This window comes from Sinohyriopsis cumingii, chromosome 19 (assembly GCF_028554795.1).
Source record: "Sinohyriopsis cumingii isolate HCF-2022 chromosome 19, ASM2855479v2, whole genome shotgun sequence".
Classification (NCBI taxonomy): domain Eukaryota; kingdom Metazoa; phylum Mollusca; class Bivalvia; order Unionida; family Unionidae; genus Sinohyriopsis; species Sinohyriopsis cumingii.
In genome coordinates, this window is record NC_142979.1 from 11437699 (window position 1) to 11460356 (window position 22658).

Below are 22658 nucleotides of genomic sequence, written 5' to 3' on the forward strand. Positions count from 1 at the left end.
TGCTAACAAATTGTTTTACGATTCCATCGGTTGCGGCTCATGTTGCAGCAAGGAAAAATGCGTGGAGACCAACGCGCAAGGAGTTTCTACCGGATGTACAATCCAGTTGTTTGGAATACTATCACGGTGGACTATGGAACACTGAATACAACCGCGACGCTATGATCTCGGTTGATATGGTTGCCTGTTATCCAGCGAGTTTTCTCGGGTATGGATCCGCCGCTGTGTACTTCAAACGAGTTGGACACCCCAGACATGAAATGACTCGTGTTGCTATTAATGGACCACTGCCTGATTTTGATTTAACCGGATTCGCTCGCATAGTATCATTTGAATTCTCGGCAGGACTTCATCGCTGTTGTTATATTTGGATCGGTAGACACATGGCTGAAAAGAAGTGGATGCCAATAGCGCTGCTACGGTTTATGATTGATTGTAGCATGCTTGTATCGTTGATTGTCAGCGACGCAATAATATCATATCGGGCGCAGACTGAAGTCTGGTTACCAGAACCAGAGCGTCTAGATAGCATAATTGACGAATCCAGAAAACACATTGATGCCGACGAGGAATATATCATCGAATGGTCCAAAAAGATATTCAACCAACGAAACTGCGAGGCAAAAGATCTCGGTAGAAGAATAATCGGTAAGTTCACACAAGGTGGAAAAAACTGCGACTACAAACGATATTGCTCACGGCTGATTATAGATGACGCAGAATATGATTTCGTAATCAAGGATGCAGTGGCAAAAAATAGATACGTGAACTGCAAAACAGCTTTCTTGTCCAATGGAACAAAGTTGGGTACAGTTGTTACCTACTTCGATGGAGACAGCCCCGCGTATCCACATTTGAGGGCGTCTATGTTGGGTTACGCCGCTATCAATTTATTCTCGATGATAAATAGATTTCCCGACACCGCGGTTAGAGTAGCCGTTGATTCATTTTATATAGACGTAAAGTACAAGGGAAACTTAGCCGAGTTTACTAGTCCGGACGAGAGTTGGGGTATATGGAGAATTAAAAATGAAATACGACGCGATTATTCCCCGTCAGCAGATGTCACCGTTGAAAACAATTACTTACGCGGTGATAATTTATCAGAATGGTCTAATGCACCACCGTGTTCTGATCCAATTTGTAGATATAAAACAGTTTATTTAAGCGGCTGTGGCGGGTCAGGAAAGACGACTCGGGCAATTGAATTATTTCGAACGCGGGCAAGTATAATCGTGCTTACACCGACCCATAGACTAGCGCGAGAGATAAAACAACGAAATGTTGACGCCGTTACTTATCACAGCTTTTTTCGATACAGCGGCGGTGAGTGGACTCCTGATCGAATGGGGGAAAAATTTATTCCTGAGGTTATCATCTGGGATGAGATATGTACTGTTTCGTTAGATACTTTACAAATGTTTCTTGAGTGGTTGCTGCGCGCGAATACAGCGGTAATCATGTGTGGCGACCATGGCCAACCACCACCATTTGTCGGCGAGGGTCCACATGATTGGTTAAAGAATTTTGTGGACTATTATGAAGAAACCGATACTGATTACCGAGCACTTGATGAACAACTGCGCGAGGTTAAAAAATTAATCAGATTATAGCCGGATAGAGTTCAATGTGAAATAATCCGCGAGGTGATTCCGGAAACGCCGTTAAATGAATTCTGGGAAACATGGAGACCAAACGATTTGATTGTAGCGAGTAGAAAGATAGTCAGAGACACACTTCAGCGGAAGTTGTTTGCGTTGCATAAGGAAAAGTTTCCAACGCGCCCAGTGCCGTTATGTTATAGACCCGTGGATACACGGCGGCAAAACATTGAAGTTGAAATCCCGGGCACGACAGCGTCAGGGACAAAAAAACAAATTCTTGTGCTGAATGATATTGTGCTCGTTGATATCAGCGTCGTCGAGGACGCGCTATGTGCTGATAAATCCCCGTGGACGCTAGGATACGCAACGACAATACATTCCTCGCAGGGATTGACTATCACGGATACAAATGTTTGAATGGTTGATAATCGCATCGAATGGTCAAATCTAGTCTATCTTGCAGTGTCCAGAGTACGGAGGATGAGTCAGCTTCGAAGAATTGTTATTGACGAAGCCACCGACGAAGCCGGCGACAACGATGACATTATTGATGCTAGCGTCATTGATAGAAAACTCGGGTTACCGCCAACAGGATAAAAAAAACAGCGGCGTTTTGATATTGATGCCGAATTAATAATTGCGTTACGACAACAACAGAATAATCACTGCGCGAGTTGCAATTGTGTAATGCGCTGGCGTTATTCGGATAAAGACGCTCGCCAATTTACCGTGGACAGGATCGATAACAGTCTCAATCATATCCGTGGTAATGTGAGGTTAACTTGTCTTGAGTGCAATAGACGCAACGGCGCTAGTTAAGGCCACGTGGGGGCAATTGAGTATCGTCAGGTATCACTTGTAGTTGCTCGCGAGTAAATCCGCGCTGAGGAGCAGTTGAATCCAGTCTATAGATCGGTGGTCTACCAGTTGATCGTGTTATCGTTGATATGTTATGCGTGGTAACACTCCAAATAGGATCAGTAGCTCTTTTTTTACCGCCTTCAAGCTCTCCTGGTTCATACAGATATCTGACAGTGACATCACCGAGAATCGGCTTGGAAACGCTATCTATTTTTGATCTTCCGGGTATATACTTTTTTTTAATCGCGTCGCTGGGCTTCATGTTGATTGCTCGGGTAATCTCGTTATTTAACGCTGCAATTACGCCTGGCAACCTTTTGACCCATTCACGAGATCGTTTTTCTTGGATGAATTCCTTCGCGTATTGATACCCAAATAACCGTTCAGCAAGAGTCCGATTGAATCGTTCAACAATTGCCTGATCACGATGTAGCGCAGTATGACCTCGTCGTATCGCGACGTTATGATGTTTCAGCGTTGATAAAACAGCGCCGCGAAATTCATTGCCAGGATCAACATGTAATAGATTTGGCCAGCGCAGAGGACCCTTTCGGTAAATCAGCTCAAACGCATCGGCTACTTCAGTTGCTGACTTTGTTTTTAACGGCTCCGCTTGTTTGTATCGACTCGCAACATCAACTACGGTTAGCGCGTATTTGTAACCGTTGTCATGCGGCAGAAATAGTATATCAGCCTGATGAACTTCATTGGGTACGCTGACATCAAAGCGCGAGAAGTTGATTTGTTTAGGCGGTGGTAGATAGATTTGCCATATAGCCTGTTTGGATAACCAATTAGCCGCAACGGCCTTTGTTACCTTTGCAGCGCTTGCGAGTTTACCAATTGCGGCCTTCCCCTTCCAGTATCCTCTCGGAGAATAATAGATGGATTCCATGTTGTTATTATAAACGCTAGCGTTTTCAATTACCAGCGCGAGAAGCTCCGCTTCCAATCATTAATTTACCTTTCATAGCCGATTTTACCAACCATGAAGCCAATTTTTCTTTGAATGATTTATCAGGAATGGCATTTAACGCGTGAATTAACTTTACATCCGCGATATGACGCTGTTGCAGATCGCTACTTTTGTAGTAAGTAACATCATGAGCATGACACGCCTTATCGATAGCGTTTATTGGATACTCACCGGGTTTGGGCTGATTTTGATCATTGAGTCTGATATCTAATCGTGTTCCGGGGCCACAGTAGTTATATCCTGGGAGGTGCTTTTCTCCTGGATACTTTGCCCACGGTGTTCCGGGGAGTTTTGATAACTTGGCTGCAATATCACCTCCTCGCTTTTTTTTAAAGCATCCCCGGGTCTAGCAGAAATAAATCTAAATTTCTTTGTACCGCATTGTACACACTTACCAGTAAGCGCCGATCTGTTATTTCTCGTTGTAACGGTTGTCATATCATTTGTGCCAGTACGCACTCTACACTTCACACAATATAGATCCATAATTTATGTATAGAGATATGAATATAATTGATTTTTCGGCGACTAAAACGAGAGAACCAGTTAAGCATGTTGCAGCGTTACCAAACTCGATCCGGATGATTATCATCGGACCATCTGGATCCGGCAAGACGCAATTGTTACTCAATTTAATAATGAGATGGATGAAGTGGGATAAGTTGTATTTAATCGCCCCTAGCGTAGATGATCAACGATGCTACGAGGTGTTGAAAGATCTTAACGAGAATGCATCAGCGATCGCTGAAAAAATGTTATTGAGTTTATTACAGATATCAATGATGCACCAGGTATTGATGATATTGATGGCGACGTTAACAAGCTAGTCGTGTACGATGATGTTATGTTAGACAATCAAAAAAACCCAGCTAGGATATTTTCCAGAGGCAGGCATAAAAACACCGACGTGATATATGTCACTCAACGATACACTCAGATTCCAAAAGTAATCAGAGACAACTGTAATATTCTTGCTGTATTCAACGGCGTTGATACACACACGCTACGAAATATTTGGCAGACATGGTGCGGCGGTGACATGGACTTTAATGGTTTTCAAAACTTTTTTAGTCATGCTCAGTCGACCCCACATGGATTTGTAACGATAAATTTACATGATCCTCGGACACGATATCGTATTGGACTTGACCAAATATTCGGTTAAATTGTAACTAATTTTCATTGTAAATAGCCCCTTAGCAGCAGGGGGGAAATGACATCGACGCGGTCGTCGCTGTGTTTACCGGACGCTGACGACGCTGGGATCGGCTCGCAGAAAAGTGTATTAAACCAAATGACGTCACCGTCGTGTAGGATGGACCGTCGTCGTTTTTTTTTTACCAGCGCTGACTACACCGGATCCGCTGAGTGCAGAAAGTAATAATTAAGCAAAATAACGATTGGACAAAATGTCGGATTCGCCCCCCCCCCTGCTGCTACTTCACTTGCGGAAACTCCGTTTTCGTAACTGCCATTGATGTTTCACAAGTTGAATTTATCAGAATTGTTGAGATAATCCTGACTTTAGGTTTAGATTCGTTTGTACTGAGGGATTTCATTAATGCCATCAGCCCAACAGAGAACTATTCATATGGACATCAACCCCGTACGTGCTGAATTAACCGAGATCACAAAACAAAGTATTGGCTCGTGTTCGCGTTATAAAATTGCAGTCTTTGCCGGATTCGAACAAAATCCTCCACTTCATAACGTCATTGGTCGATTCTATCTCGTATGCGCCTGTTCAACATTCAACCTCTAGCCAGGTTACGACACCATCCATAGAAAACACAAACCAGTTATTCGCGGAAAGACCAACGAATGGTTGTGATCAGATCTTAGGCCAAATGTAGTACACATGCAACGACACTTGTGCAATCTATCTCAAGTGTACGGGATTCCCCCATGTCGATTGGTGCAGAAAACAAACGTCAAATAAAATTTTGGTTTGGTAGATGAAATTGTAATCATAGAGGTGATGCTCTGGATTATATTTACAACAATACGCTTCATCGCGACACTGATTTCGTGTAACCACGAAGAATTTCAATAGAAATTGCTTCAGTGCTTATCATCGTCGTAACAGACATCATTGATGTCTTCACCGAATTCGTGCAACATCAACCGAAACGTCCCCGGTCCATGATGTCTTTGGTGAGCAACTACTGACAAATCGGTGCGGCCACATTGACATCTTCTGGAGCAGCAGGGGGGGCGAATCCGACATTTTGTCCAAACGTCATTTGGCTTAATTAGTACTTTCTGCACTCAGCGGATCCGGTGTCGTCAGCGCCTGGTAAAAAAAAAACGACGTCGTCGTCGAGGGGATCGTCCGGACGTCATTTGGTTTAATTAATACCTTCTGCGCGCCGATCCCAGCGTCGTCAGCGTCCGGTAAGCACATCGACGACCGCGTCGATGTCATCGCCCCCCCTGCTGCTTACAATGATTTTACAATTTAACCGAATATTTGGTCAAGTCCGATACGATATCGTGTCCGAGGATCATGTAAATTTATCGTTACAAATCCATGTGGGGTCGACTGAGCATGACTAAAAAAGTTTTGAAAACCATTAAAGTCCATGTCACCGCCGCACCATGTCTGCCAAATATTTCGTAGCGTGTGTGTATCAACGCCGTTGAATACAGCAAGAATATTACAGTTATCTCTGATTACTTTTGGAATCTGAGTGTATCGTTGAGTGACATATATCACGTCGGTGTTTTTATGCCTGCCTCTGGAAAATATTCTAGCTGGGTTTTTTTGATTGTCTAACATAACATCATCATACACGACTAGATTGTTAACGTCGCCATCAATATCATCGATGCCTGGTGCATCATTGATATCTGTAATAAACTCAATAACATTTTTTTCAGCGATCGCTGATGCATTCTCGTTGAAATCTTTCAACACCTCGTAGCATCGTTGATCATCTACGCTAGGGGCGATTAAATACAACTTATCCCACTTCATCCATCTCATTATTAAATTAAGTAACAATTGCGTCTTGCCGGATCCAGATGGTCCGATGATAATCATCCGGATCGAGTTTGGTAACGCTGCAACATGCTTAACTGGTTCTCTTGTTTTAGTCGCCGAAAAATCAATTATATTCATATCTCTATACATAAATTATGGATCTATATTGTGTGAAGTGTAGAGTGCGTACTGGCACAAATGATATGACAACCGTTACAACAAGGAATAACAGATCGGCGCTTACTGGTAAGTGTGTACAATGCGGTATAAAGAAATTTAGATTTATTTCTATTAGACCCGGAGATGTTTTAAAAAAAAGCGAGGAGGTGATATTGCAGCCAAGTTATCAAAATTCCCCGGAACACCGTGGGCAAAGTATCCAGGAGAAAAGCACCTTCCAGGATATAACTACTGTGGCCCGGGAACACGATTAGATATCAGACTCGATGATCAAAATCAGCCCAAACCCGGTGAGTATCCAATAAATGCTATCGATAAGGCGTGTCATGCTCATGATGTTGCTTACAAAAGTAGCGATCTGCAACAGCGTCATATCGCGGACGTAAAATTAATTCACGCGTTAAATGCTATTCCCGATAAATCCGTCAAAGAAAAATTGGCCTCATGGTTGGTAAAATCGGCTATGAAAGGTAAATTAATGGTGGGCGCTGGTAATTAATAACAACATGGAATCCATCTATTATTCTCCGAGAGGATACTGGAAGGGGAAGGCCGCAATTGGTAAGCTTGCAAGCGCTGCAAAAGTAACAAAGGCCACTGCGGCTAATTGGTTATCCAAACAGGCTATATGGCAAATCTATCTACCACCGCCTAAACAAATCAACTTCTCGCGCTTTGATGTCAGCGTACCTAATGAAGTTCATCAGGCTGATATACTATTTCTGCCGCATGACAACGGTTACAAATACGCGCTAACCGTAGTTGATGTTGCGAGTCGATACAAACAAGCGGAGCCGTTAAAAACAAAGTCAGCAACTGAAGTAGCCGCTGCGTTTGAAAGAATTTATCAAAGAGGCCCTCTGCGCTGGCCAAATCTATTACAAGTTGATCCCGGTAGTGAATTTCGCGGCGCTGTTCTATCAACGCTGAAACATCATAGCGTCGCGATACGACGAGGTCATACTGCGCTACATCGTGATCAGGCAATTGTTGAACGATTCAATCGGACTCTTGCTGAACGGTTATTTGGATATCAATACGCGAAGGAATTCATCCAAGAAAAACGATCTCGTGAATGGGTCAAAAGGTTGCCAGGTGTAATTGCAGCGTTAAATAACGAGATTACCCGAGCAATCAACATGAAGCCCAGCGACGCGATTAAATACGAGTATATACCCGGAAAATCAAAAATAAATAGCGTTTCCAAGCCGATTCTCGGCAATGTCACCGTGAGATATCTATATGAACCAGGAGAGCTTGAAGGCGGTAAAAAAAGAGCTACTGATCCTATCTGGAGTGTTACCACACATAACATATCAACGATAACACGATCAACTGGTAGACCACCGATCTACAGACTGGATTCAACTGCTCCTCAGCGCGGATTTACACGCGAGCAACTACAAGTGATACCTGACGATACTCAATTACCCCCGCGTGGTCTTAACTAGCGCCGTTGCGTCTATTGCACTCAAGACAGGTCAACCTCACATTGTTTTTAACATGACCGAGACTGTTATCGATTCTGTCCACGGTAAATTGGCGAGCGTCTTTATCCAAATAACGCCAGCGCATTACACAATTACAACTTGCGCAGTGATTATTCTGTTGTTGTCGTAACGCAATTATTAATTCGGCATCAATATCAAAACGCCGCTGTTTTTTTTTGATCCTGTTGGCGGTAACCCGAGAGTTTTCTATCAATGACGCTTGCATCGATGACTCCGTCACTGGCTTTGTCACTGGCTTCGTCAATAACAATTCTTCGAAGCTGATTTATCCTTCGTACTCTGGACACTGCAAGATAGACTAGATTTGACCATTCGATGCGATTATCAACCATCCAAACAATTGTGTCCGTGATGGTTAGTCCCTGCGAGGAATGTATTGTCGTTGCGTATCCTAGCGTCCACGGGGATTTATCAGCACGTAGCGCGTCCTCGACGACGCTGATATCAACGAGCACAATATCATTCAGCACGAGAATTTGTTTTTTTGTCCCCGACGCTGTCAGGCCTGGAATTTCAACTTCAATGTTCTGTCGCCGTGTATCCGCGGGTCTATAACATAACGGCACTGGACGCGTTGGAAACTTTTCCTTATGCAACGCAAACAACTTCCGCTGAAGTGTGTCCCTGACTATCTTTCTACTCGCTACAATCAAATCGTTTGGTCTCCATGTTTCCCAAAATTCATTTAACGGCGTTTCCGGAATCACCTCGCGGATTATTTCACATTGAATTCTATCCGGCTGTAATCTGATTAATTTTTTAACCCCGCGCACTTGTTCATCAAGTGCCCGGTAATCAGTGTCGGTTTCTTCATAATAGTCCACGAACCCGCTCAACCAATCATGTGGACCCTCGCCGACAAATGGTGGTGGTTGGCCATGGTCGCCACACATGATCACCGCTGTATTCGCGCGCAGCAACCAATCAAGAAACATTTGTAAAACGTCTAACGAAACAGTACATATCTCATCCCAGATGATAACTTCAGGAATAAATTTTTCACCCATTCGATCAGGAGTCCACTCGCCACCGCTGTATCGAAAAAGGCTGTGATAAGTAACGGCGTCAACATTTCGTTGTTTTATCTCTCGCGCTAGTCTATGGGTCGGTGTAAGCACGATTATACTTGCCCGCGTTCGAAATAATTCAATTGCCCGAGTCGTCTTTCCTGACCCGCCACAGCCGCTTAAATAAACCGTCTTGTGTCTACAAATTGGATCAGAACACGATGGTGCATTAGACCATTCTGACAATTTATCACCGCGTAGGTAATTGTTCTCAACGGTGACATCTGCTGACGGGGAATAATCGCGTCGTATTTCATTTTTAATTCTCCATGTACCCCAACTCTCGTCCGGACTAGTAAACTCGGCTACGTTTTCTTTATACGCTACGTCAACATAAAACGAATCAACGGCTACTCTAACCGCGGTGTCGGGGAATCTATTTATCATCGAGAATAAATTGATAGCGGCGTAACCCAGCATAGACGCCCTCAAATGCGGGTATGCCGGGCTGTCTCCGTCGCTGTAGGTAACAACTGTACCCAACCTTGTTCCATTGGACAAGAAAGCTGTTTCGCAGTTCACGTATCTATTTTTCGCCACTGCGTCCTTGATTACGAAATCATATTCTGCGTCATCTATAATCACCCGTGAGCAATATCGTTTGTAATCGCAGTTTTTTCCACCTTGTGTGAACTTACCGATTATTCTTCTACCGAGATCTTTTGCCTCGCGGTTTCGTTGGTTGAATATCCTCCTGGACCATTCGATGATATATTCCTCGTCGGCATCGATGTGTTTTTTGGACTCGTCAATTATGCTATCTAGACGCTCCGGTTCTGGTAACCAGACTTCAGTCTGCGCTCGGTATGATATAATCGCGTCACTGACAATCAACGATACAAGCATGCTACAATCAATCATGTACCGTAGCAGCGCTATTGGCAACCACTTCTTTTCAGCCATGTGTCTACCGATCCAAATATAGCAACAGCGATGAAGTCCTGCCGCGAGCTCAAATGATACTATGCGAGCGAATCCGGTTAAATCAAAATCAGGCAGTGGTCCATTAATAGCAACACGAGTCATTTCATGTCTGGGGTGTCCAAATCGTTTGAAATAATCAGCGGCGGATCCATACCCGAGAAAACTCGCTGGATAACAGGCAACCATATCAACGGAAATCATAGCGTCGCGGTTGTATTCAGTGTTCCATAGTCCACCGTGATAGTATTCCAAACAACTGGATTGTACATCCGGTAGAAATTCCTTGCGTGTTGGACTCCACGCATTTTTCCTTGCTGCAACATGAGCCGCAACCGATGGAATCGTAAAACAATTTGTTAGCAGTTGTTCATCATGCTCTTCAAATTCTATGGCGGTTTTTTTCATCCTGTTGTGAAACGCTTCAGTGCGATATAATTCGCCGTTTGGTCTTACAAACTGATCAAAGGTATCAGCGCTGCGAAGTAACCACACTGATACAGGGTCGTTTTTACACAAATAAGCGATAGCATCAAATAGTTTCCTCTCCGCGAGAAACCCGTTCTCTTCCAGGAATTCCCCCGGGATATACTTTACCGTTCTATCCCGTGGAAACACTGTGATCGCGGGCGTCCACGCGTGTTCGTTATGATCAATAATTTTGATTGGGGATCCATTTGATTTGTACTTCGATTCGTATAATACTTCACCGGTTATCGTTGTAACGGTTATTGGAAATCTCAACGACGTTTCTAATCTCGCTATGTCGCTGATGGTTGCTCCACGCTCGCGCACTGTCTCCTCCCACCGGTTGATTTTGCTACGTCGTAAATCAGTCAACTTGTTTCCTCGACACGCATTTGTAAAATGCTCTGTTACTCGTTCTGCTACACAATTTATCCCCGTTGACTGTTTCATCGGCGCTAGTTTTCCGATATCAGGTTTCTTATTTAACGGGTATATTCCATAAACAACTGCTGTTTCAGGATACGCTCGTTCATAGTATGGTCTGTCAATTCCGGTTAACAACCCCGGCTTGGAGTCGCGGCTAACAATGACTGTTTTCTTTTCGCTGAGAACTGGTTCAAATTTATCACGTATGATCCAATCACCTGATTCCACCCGGACAATAAATTTTACTCTGAAGAAATACCTTTTACCGTCAAGTTGTGATATTATCGTTGCTGCGCGGTTGTCGTTCATGGTAGCATCAACAACGCCATCAATTCGAAATGTTGACCAACTATGAGATGCACCATCACGCTTGAATTCATCGATACAATCGCGTATTTTACTCAACAGGGTTCTATCGTTTATTAACGCTTTTGGTGTGTCCTTGAGGACTCTATCGAAATTGAACTTAATATTTTTCCAGGGCTTAATTGCTGCTAATCTCTCGAATATAATTAAAACAAGTATTTAAATGAAAGAATATAGTATAATGAATCACTGCAAATGGTTGATGATTGGGTCGACAACCCCGTGCAATAAATCATGTAGAGGTGAATTCTGCGGGTACCATTTACAAAGCGTTCGTAATGGTTCTCTTGGTCCCCTCCCGTGCTTGGTTTGCCACGTCGGTGTAAGAGGAAAATCGCAGTTGTGTATCAATTGTGGCGGAAAGCGATACAGGGAACTAAAACGCTATTATGACAAGCGAATTAAAAACGCCGTCATTGACCCCACCGCCGACTTCGTCATCAAAACCCCCCAAGACTACGTTGAAAGATTTATAATTAAACCAAATAATAAATTAGACAAATAGTATTATTATACAAATGGACCAAGAATTTCAGCCGCATCCTGTGCTCGTCAATTACGAGGCATCTCGCGACGGCATTGTTAGAAACCGCAAACTGAAGAAGCCGGTTGGTACCGTAAGTAATCAGGGGTATCTGGTGTTTGGTGCCGGAAAGAAGAAGTACCATGTTCATAGGGCGGTATTTGAGGTATTCAACGGATTAATCGAAAATGGACTTGTGATTGATCATATTAATAATAATAAGACTGATAATTCTCTTATAAACTTGCAAGCTGTCTCGCAGTCAAAATACCAAAAAAGGCCAAACCGGTAAATACCCAAAGAAAGCAAAACCCGTAAAGTCATTTGATACAACAACTCACGAGGAAAAAATATTTCAGTCGATGAATGAAGCCAGTAGATACTTTGACATTTGTGTCGCCTCAATACGAAAAGTAGCAGAACGAGTATATCAAACAGCAATCTCAAAAAAGACCGGGCATAGAATTCGATTTTTATATGTAGATACGAAGTCACCGGCACCTATGGCGCTGACGAAGTCGCCATGACAATAAATTGTCCATTCCGGAAGAAAACGAATTATTAAACACCTTCGGAATTGATACGCGGGGGTTTCATTTTTTTTTATTTAAAAACAAGATGTTTTATAGGAATAATGAATATCGAAGACATCAATAATATATTAGCCGAGATTTCAAAATTAAAAAATCAAGGAATTGAATTATCTGATGGTCTCGACAGTGAAAAAATATTATCCGATTATGAAATTATTAACGAGCAATCAAAACGGGGACGTTTTACCCTGGCCCGCGAGTACTTTTTTGTAAAACGATTACAACATACGATTAATGAAAACTTGTACCACAATGACGCAAATGCATTCATTGGACTATTTACTGCCGTTGAAATAATACGAAAAAAACTCGGACGTGTTTATGAACGACGCCGGGAGATTTCTAGCAAGATCAAAAACATTAGAAGGATTATAGACGAAAACTCCGGCGAGAAATTAGAAATTGCTTCGCAATTGCAATAATGGTAGGCGAACCACTTACTACTCGGCTAGCCAGAGAGCGGCTAGCGGCGCTTAAAAAGTTCATACCGTTACGAGACAGGGTCCGAGAGCAACTTCAAACGCGGCAGCAACTACAAACCGATTTTACTGTTGGAAGCGAACAACTCTTTGCCCCGGTAACTAAAGCGACCAAAGATGTTACGGCGGCAACTGTACCCGTCCTCGATGCGCTTGAAAAGATAGCGGCTCAGACCGAACAAACAAAAAGGTCTTTAGAAACACTCCCTGCAAAAATAGCGGCTGCTGCAACACGGAGGCCACCACCACTCGCTATAACCGAACCACAAGAACCACAACCACAACTGTACCCGTCCTCGATGCGCTTGAAAAGATAGCGGCTCAGACCGAACAAACAAAAAGGTCTTTAGAAACACTCCCTGCAAAAATAGCGGCTGCTGCAACACGGAGGCCACCACCACTCGCTATAACCGAACCACAAGAACCTTATGTTACAATGGCCGACGAGGAAGAACTAGGCGCCACCGCAAGAGAACCAGAAGAAGAAATACCAGAAGAAGAAATACCGGAAGAAGAAATACCAGAAGAAGAAAAAGAGAGGAGTATACCCCGTAATGTACTTAAGAAGAGCACAAGGGATCAAATTAGAGGCTTCAGCAAGGGGGAGGAAGAATTAATTGATTTTACTGTCTCCAATTTTGCTAAGAGCATACGAGATAAGGAGCATATCAATGGCGGTTACGAGAAAAATATAAAGTCGTTAAAGGATTGGACAAGAATGGTGCATTTAGCGAGGATACACAGGGACGAAATACCACGTGGTGGTGGTCCCGATTACGACGCATTCCACAAGAAAGTTGAAAAAAGGGTAAAACAAAAAAAAGGAAAAGGATACTCTGTTGGCAAAGAATCCTACGGCGTTACCTGTCCTAACAGTGTTCTCAGTGATATATCACGGCTAGAGGTACTAATCGGAGGAAAACGAGCCGGAAATAACTCTCCGGAAATAATCAATGAGGCCGCTGATATTTGCAAGCGGTTATTTACGGGCGGTATCATGGACGTTAGTGCGTATCAAACGCTCATAGACGAACTCGTGGATGATTAAAAAAATTATCGTTTTTGTTAATTCTGGCCGTTTTTGGTCGTTTTTTGACCGTTTTTGGTCGTTTTTTGACCGTTTTTTGCCATTTTTTGACCGTTTTTGGTTGGTTTTTGAGGGCAAAAACCCCAGGAAATCATTTAGAGAAAATCGATGTTTTTGCTGAAAAATCGAAAAAAAACGACTATAGGCAACAAAAAATGACCAAAAATGACTATAAATCAAGAAAAAACCGGAAAAAAAAACGGATTTTTATCGAGGGCAAAAACCCCAGGAAATTTTGATAAAATTTATTCCGGTTTTCCACAGGAGGAAATGTCAGAATAATTATTCATAAGAACTATGACAGTTCCCCCATCGATGGAAACTGGTCAGAGTAAAAAATGTTTTACAAAACTAACCCGCCACACATGTCAACCGTTTGCAAAATTATATAATATTGTAAATCCGCGTCAATTTTGACCGTTTTTTGAGGGCAAAAACCCCAGGAAATCATTTAGAGAAAATCGATGTTTTTGCTGAAAAATCGAAAAAAAAACGACTATAGGCAACAAAAAATGACCAAAAATCAAGGAAAAACCGGAAAAAAACCGGATTTTTATCGAGGGAAAAAACCCCAGGAAATTTTGATAAAATTTATTCCGGTTTTCCACACGGCGGTGGGAAGGGGGTGATCAATCACTGGTGATCACAATCACTAATTGAAAAACCGGTGTTTTTATAATAAAGATGATCATACACTACAACCACGATAAACCAGTACTCGTCTACGTGGTAAACTCGCGATTGCCTGTTTACCGCGCGTACTATGGAGATGGTCTCGGTAGCACCATTGCGGGGTTATTTACAAGAATGGCCCCAAAAGTAGCGCCGTTAGCCAAACAATTAGGAATGAAGGCTATTGATGTTATTCGTGATAAGGGTATTAGTGCTATTGGAGATGTTGCCGGAAAGGCGCTTTCAGCCGCGCGGGATAAACTAATGTCATTGGTGAGAAAAAGAAAACAGAAACCACCGGTGATGCCATCAACGACAGTGATGCCTGCAAATGTCAGTAAAGTAATAAATAACGCCGTGGAAGAAAAACTAGAGTCGTTGGCGACGACTCCGCCAATGGCGACTTCGCCATCCGCCGATGCGGCAACCAACGCGCTCATGAACGCGATAGCGGGAAGTGGTCTACGACGAAAACGACGTTGATGGATTTCAATTGAAAGCATCAACATGAATAATAATAAAATGTTTGCGCGAACCGCTGATCCCGCGTTTGATATGGATGCCCCAGTGCGCAGGGATGATTCTGTCCGCGATTATCAATATTATTCTTATTATGCAGCGCAACCTGACCTACGATCGCGAATTGAACTTCAAGTCCAAGATACCAGTAAATACTTTCTGCCGTGTGAAGCGTTTATCGAAATTGAGGGAGAACTCGTGACAAATGCCGCCGATAATGCACCATACGCAGATGACCATCGTGTTCGAGTTGGCTTCGTCAACAACGGTATCATGGCGTTATTTGAGAGCGCCAGATATCTTATTGACGGGCGAGAAATTGAATCAATAGAACGCGAGGTTGATGTTGCAACGACGATAATTGGGTTAGCGAGATACTCGGATGATTATACAAGATCGGCGGGCCCATCTATGATGTTTGCGAAGGACACCGCTAATAGCGCTGATCATCTTCAGTACATCAACGTGCTGGCGAAAAAAGATATCGCAGGTGATCAGACTGAAGCAGCCAATCCAGACCGCAGAGCAAAACCGGACGCTGATTTCACTGTTACAAAAAGTCTTAACGATAATTACAATATGGGATTCGCAGCACGAGTAGGAATGTTGCAAGGACCACGCCGAAAGTTTTCATGCGCGATTCCACTCCATCACATATTTGGATTCTGCAGAAATGTTAGAAAAGTCATCTATGGGGCTAAGCATACAATTGCCCTGACGCGAAGGGGCGATGATAACAATGCAATATGGCATGCTGCTGGTGTCGCTGCCGGTAAAGTCATTTTAACTAAAATGGCATTGTGGATGCCGGTGCTGACTCCATCAGTTACCACGGAAGCACGATTGTTAGCATTTATGGAACAGGGAGGAAAATCGTTGTTGAGTTGGCTAGCGGTAACAACTGATGCTAAAGAGGATAACGTCGCCGATACGTTTACATGGCACCTAGCATCAAAACAGGGTGTTTCAGCCCCGCGTCATATATTCATAGCGCTACAGAATAGGGAACGATTGGGCAGTCAAGAACGCAGCCATATGATATTTGATCAATTAGGAGTCAGGGATGTTTCGCTGAGAATAAACGGACAACAGGAACCATCCGAGGATATACAGCTTAATTACGGCGACAACCATATCGCACGTGTGTATCATCGATTGCTGTCGTATATGGGTCGTAATCAAAACGTCGACACTGGTTTGCAAATATCACAACTTGATTTTAAAAACCTGTATCCGATTTATTATTTTTCGCTGGAACATCTTGATTTAACGAGACAATCCGTCGTTGATATACACTTCCGAGCTCATATAGCCCCGGGTAATGTTAATTATAGAGCGGTTGCTGTCATTCTCAGCGATAAATCAATGCTGCTAGAAGGTGTTGGTGGACGAATGAGAATCGTTGATGCGCCAGTGGAAAACATGTAATTGAAAACACAAACGCGTTTACAATAAAATGTCGTATAGTGCCGTCAGTGTAGAGTTGACTGATGGTCAAGTCAAGAAATTACGATCAAAGTCGGCTAAACAATGCGGAACCACAATAACGCTGAAGCGGTCGCAGATGGCGGGTGGTAATCATAAGATATCGTTGACGGCGCGTCAAATAAAACATTTCAATGATGCGATGAAGAATAAAAAGGGTGTTCAAATAGATTTTTACGCCGCAGCAATTAAAAACATGGAAAAGACCGGTGGGATATTTCCGCTGTTAGCTGCGATTCCAGCGTTGATTGCCGCGGCCGCACCAGCAGTGGCTAAGGCGGCGGCGTTGGGGGCCGTTGGTACCGCGGCGGGAATGGCATTAAAGAAGGCAACCGGGAAAGGCTACAAAAAAAAACGACCCGTGGCCGGAAAGGGTCTAAGACTACCGGGAACCCCGTATTCATGGTATTCGGGAAAGGGTCTAAGACTACCGGGGACCGTTTATTAACGCAAGAGTCTATGACCCCCATGTCTAATTTTGATTTAATAGACGCCGCAAACGCGCTAGCGATAAAAAACTTCAGAGGTGTTTTTATGAGGGATCAATTACCGGCGGCACCAAGGAATATTGAAACAGGCATAATTAACCTCGATGGGTCCTCCGGAGCGGGAACTCATTGGGTTGCATACGCGATTGATCCGCGTGCAATCGTCTATTTTGATTCATACGGGTTAGCCCCGCCAAACGAGTTCATGCGGTATATCCGGGCGTGTTCAGCCCGGGCGTTTTATTCCACGTTGCCAACACAGCGATTAAGTGACCCACCGATATGTGGCCGTGAGGCATTGAACGTACTCGCGGCGATTTCATCATCGCAAAAACCACCTCATGTAGTTGTAAACGAATACACTAGTGGGGTCGTAGAGGCCCGGCGGGTTAATTAGAAACGCCGTTTTTTTTTGCAATAACGATGATTGATATTTGGGGACGACCGGTTTCGGCGCTGAAGGAATCCACGGAAACGCTCGCCACCGATGACATAAAAAAACTAATCGAGGATGAAATCGCCGATACGTTGAATTTAACCAGTGTTGACCCAGGTGAAATAGTCGTATTTCAAGACCGCCAGGGTAAATTGAAATCCAGTAATGTGTCGCTGGATGATGTTTTAACACGACAGCGTGATGCCGCCGAGGACACTATCGCGTTGTATACCGGCGACGGACGACTCAAACCGGGTGAACATATATCGGCGGTAACATTAGTCAAAGACGGTTTTATAAGGTTGGATAGATCGGTGACCGAACTCGACGCGCAGGTGAAAAAATCTGCCACCGAGGTGAAAAAATCTATCACCGATATACAGCTCACTACCGCTAGTTTTTTCGGGACCCCGACGGTAACCGAACCGAATATTACAACAATAAGGAATACTATTTTGGATTTTGCAACGCTGTCGGGCCAATTTTACACGTTGCGAAAAAATGTTAACAGGATCGATGACAACTTTGATAAATTCTTTGGTAAAAAAAATACCAAGCTGGATGAGATTACAACAACTATAAATGATATCACTGCGTATGGACAGGAAATAAAAACAATCAAAACTGATGTTGCAACAAACAAAAGGAGTGTAGACGCGCATGAACGGGAAATAGAAATAATCGGCGCTAATGTTGCAACGATCATAAATAATGTAGACTCGCATGGACGGAAAATAGAAACAATCAAAACTGATGTTACAATGATCATAAATAATATGAGCGCGCATACACAGGAAATAGGAACAATCAAAACTGATATTGAAGCGAACAAAAAGGGTGTAGACGCGCATACACAGGAAATAGGAACAATCAAAACTGATATTGAAGCGAACAAAAAAAATGTAGACGCGTATTGGCGGGGAATAGGATTAATTAAAACTGATGTTGCAGCGAATAAAAAAGGTATAGACGTGCATACATATGAAATAGGAACAATCAAACTTGATGTTGCAGCGAACAAAAAAAGTATGACCGAGACTACACGGGAAATAGAAACAATCAAAACTAATGTTGCAGCAAACAAGAATAATATGGACGCGAATTTGCGGAGAATAGAAATAATCAGAACTGATGTTGTAGCGATTAAAGACGGGCTACCGAGAATAACAGAGCAACTCGAAACTAATATTGAAGCGAACAAAAAAAATGTAGACGCGTATGGAGGGGAAATAAAAACAATCAAAACTGATGTTGAAGCGATTAAGGACAGACTACCTAGAATAACAGAGCAACTCGAAAAAATGAAAACACCTCATGGGATCATCGGCAGTGGCGTATACACGGTTCAATACGGATCATTCGATTGGACTCCTACGCGTAATGCAATAGATGTCACCGCAATTGTTAAGGGTATTTATCGATTGACATTGATTTCGGCGATGCAGTTCAGTATATCATCGCCGAGTTCATCCGGGTTTAACAATACAATATCAACAATCATCGACAAGGATACAATCGAACGGTTTATAATTAAAGCCGTTGATAGCAGTCTATTTAGGGCAAACATCACATGGTATGCGGAATTTGTAGTGGATCTAAGTAATTAAAAACACTAGCTCTTTTAAAATAAAAATGACCACCAAGGAAATTGAATCAGAGGTATCACCGACGTCACATCAATATCGATTCGATACCGCAAAAGAATTCTCCGCGAACTTAAAAACGCTTTCCGAACAATACCGTGCAAAAATAAAAAAATACCGTCGTAAAATAACCGCCATCGACGCGGTCGTGTACTCGGTGTCGGGTATAGTAGCTGGCACCGGTGTTATTTTATCCACGGTGACCACGATAGCCCCGATCGCTGTTCCAATCGCTGTCTCCGCGATGACAACAGTTGCTGGAGTCGCCAACGCAATCACTAGAAAGATATCATCGTGTTTTCAGAAAAAACTCAACGAGTATACAGTAAAACATCAAATAGTATCCGACGCATACTCGAAATTATCCGGGTTGATCTCGTTATCGATTGATAATTTGTTCGTATCCGATGTTGAATTCTCCACGATGGTCCAGTTGTATAGCTCCGCGATGTCAAAAATCGAGGATTTTTAACTGGAAGCCGGAACCACCTGGTTGCTGAAATTAGACACTAAAGACAACGAATAATAATAATAATGTCGCTGAACCCCGAAGGGTTTCAGTTGCTTCAACGGATCGCGGAGAACACCACTCCGGTACAAACAAATATGATATCGATAACGTCAACGAAACCCGAATTCAGTGTGAACTTCCCGTCGCCGGTTCCAGTGAAGGAAATAGCGCTGGCAAAATTGCGAATATATCACAGTTGGCCTAATATTCGAGCGAACGCATTTAACGGACAACAACCTAATAACTCGCTGGTTTTTGCACGGACAAATAAACCCGATGGGACCCCAAACTGGGAGGAGGTTACAATACCAACTGGGTCATACCAAATAGAGCAAATCAATAAAGAATTTCAACGCAGGATAAAATCGATCACAGGAAAAGAATCAAAAATCGCTATTACGGTTCATGAACCGACGTTATCGTCGACGATTGAAATAAGCACACCGGGGTATATGGTTGATATTTATAACAGTTCAATAAGAACCATACTAGGATGGCCTAAGAATCCACCCGCGGACGCCCCCCCATCAACTTATATCCTCAGACACGATAACGGAGATGATGGTAGGCATATTGCCCCGTACAACGTAAATATCGCATCGGTGATAGCAATCAATCTAGTATGTGATGTTATCGAAGGGAGTTACCAGGTGGATACCAAGCAATCAAATCAGGCTCAACAGGGGTATATCCTTTATTCATTTTCACCAACAGCCCCTCCGGGATTTTTAATCGTTGAGAGTCCGATTAATCCAGTCTATATGCGATGCCATGATCGGTTTTTAACGAGAATTAATTTTAGACTTACCGATCAGTCAAATAACCTAATTGACCTACAAGAGGAGGAGTTAGTGATCACTCTGTTTGTAAGATCATAGCAGCAGGGGGGGCGATGACATCGACGCGGTCGTCGATGTGCTTACCGGACGCTGACGACGCTGGGATCGGCGCGCAGAAGGTATTAATTAAACCAAATGACGTCCGGACGATCCCCTCGACGACGAGGACGTTTTTTTTTTACCAGGCGCTGACGACACCGGATCCGCTGAGTGCAGAAAGTACTAATTAAGCCAAATGACGTTTGGACAAAATGTCGGATTCGCCCCCCCCCCCTGCTGCTTCTGGTGCTTTGTTGCCCATGCGAACTGACCCTTTGAGTCTTTCAAACATGTCTACAAGTTAGTGGAACAGTTGCTGATCTGTGGTCACACAATCACAATGAGAAAAATGTTGTACCTAGTTGATACTCTCATCCTTCATTGTTTATGTGATAATATTTAAGTTAAATTTTCCAGTGTTGTTTAAATGCTGAACAAACTTCTCTTGCAATACCCGCCTGGTCCAGTTTTTAGATTCTTCACTTGCATACGTTCTGTATTTTTCCAATACATAGTTTTTCTCGCAGGATTGCCGTTGTGTTCACGTTTTCACATGGCCTTATACGACAAGGTCAATTGCACAGGCGTCAAGGTTGTCAGTGGTTGATGCTTCACGTACTATGGAAACAAAATCAGTGACGGCGAATTTGCTTCTCGATAACGAATGAAGCGCTTCCGGAATAACTCAGAGTATATCAGTGCATGGTTATCTGTCTGCCAATGTCGCAATTACGTACATACTATCTCGCGTTAACCATCTTATTATCACATTCAACAAAAGTTGAGTTTCCTCCGATCATGCAGGGCCGCTAATTAGCAAGTGAACTGAGTTTTGAAACATATAATATTGCTTCGGTTGTCTAGACCTTTCCTGCGCGGAGAAGTCAGTGACGTTAAAAGCGGAACTTTTAGTTTTCCATGACGCCAGGTTAAATATCACTTGTTGTAGGCCTATAACACAATCATGTTTTCATATTGTGTGCGATGCCGTATAAAAACTTGTAGCGCAGATCCAACGCGGCTTCAAACACGTAATGGTAAAGCTGTAATCTCTGCAAGGTGCGTCCGGTATGAAGCAGTGAAGTTTGCGTTTATTTTAAACGGTCGCTGACGATGATGTGTCTGCCGCATTAGCTAAGCTACCCGGGACACCATGGAGCAAACATCAATGACTCCCTCTGAGACCTCAATAAAATTACTGTGGGCCTCGAACACGGCTGGATATACGACTTAATTTTAGACTCTAACAATCACCGTAAGCCCGGCTAATAACCTATAAATCGCGTCATATTACATATTACTGACAAGATCTCGCGTATGAAGCGTAAAGTTATATCCATACAGGCCGACGTGTTGATAAAGTTCTCAACCTTGAATTTCGGGGTCAGGAATAGGATAAAGAATTGCAAGGTGTTTCATCAAAAGAGGTAAAAAGGCCAATAGTGCATTATGAAGATCCGCCTCTCATCTAGCAAGCTACTTTATAATGAACAAAACAGACTCATTGGCGGTATTGATACAAAAGAATCTCGTCGAGTTGTTGCTGCGCTGTTGGCAGAACATAAGTGCTCTTCGTCTTTGGTATGTTGGCATATATCAGAATCATGCTTTTGTGCAATGGTTTAGCCGTACAGTTCAGGAACGATTATTCGGCCATCAGTAGGCGCATGAATATTTAATTATTCGTACATGGAGTGCTCACACTCTAGAGCGATCTCGGGTGTGGTTAACACAGCTTCGATAAGTCGTAATAGCGTTGAATTATGAAATCACACGGGCGATTGGGTAAAAACCTGCTGAGACGATTCGGCAGAAGAATGTCACCGTTACACATCTTGCCATGTTTACAGCACACCCGATTAATATTATATTTGAGGTTCATATATTGGATTTTAATCTATGAAGATTACCGATGTTGTCCCTTTGTAAATCTTGTTTTGATTCATAGACTCTTTCGTAATGAAAGAAATATACATCTGTA

General features: G+C 43.1%; 1 protein-coding gene across 1 annotated transcript in view; it reads left to right on the plus strand.

Annotated features, from left to right (window-relative positions):
• Positions 1 to 22658, plus strand: part of LOC149775131 (uncharacterized) — a 100370-nt gene that overhangs the window by 68333 nt on the left and 9379 nt on the right. The window lies entirely within an intron of this gene.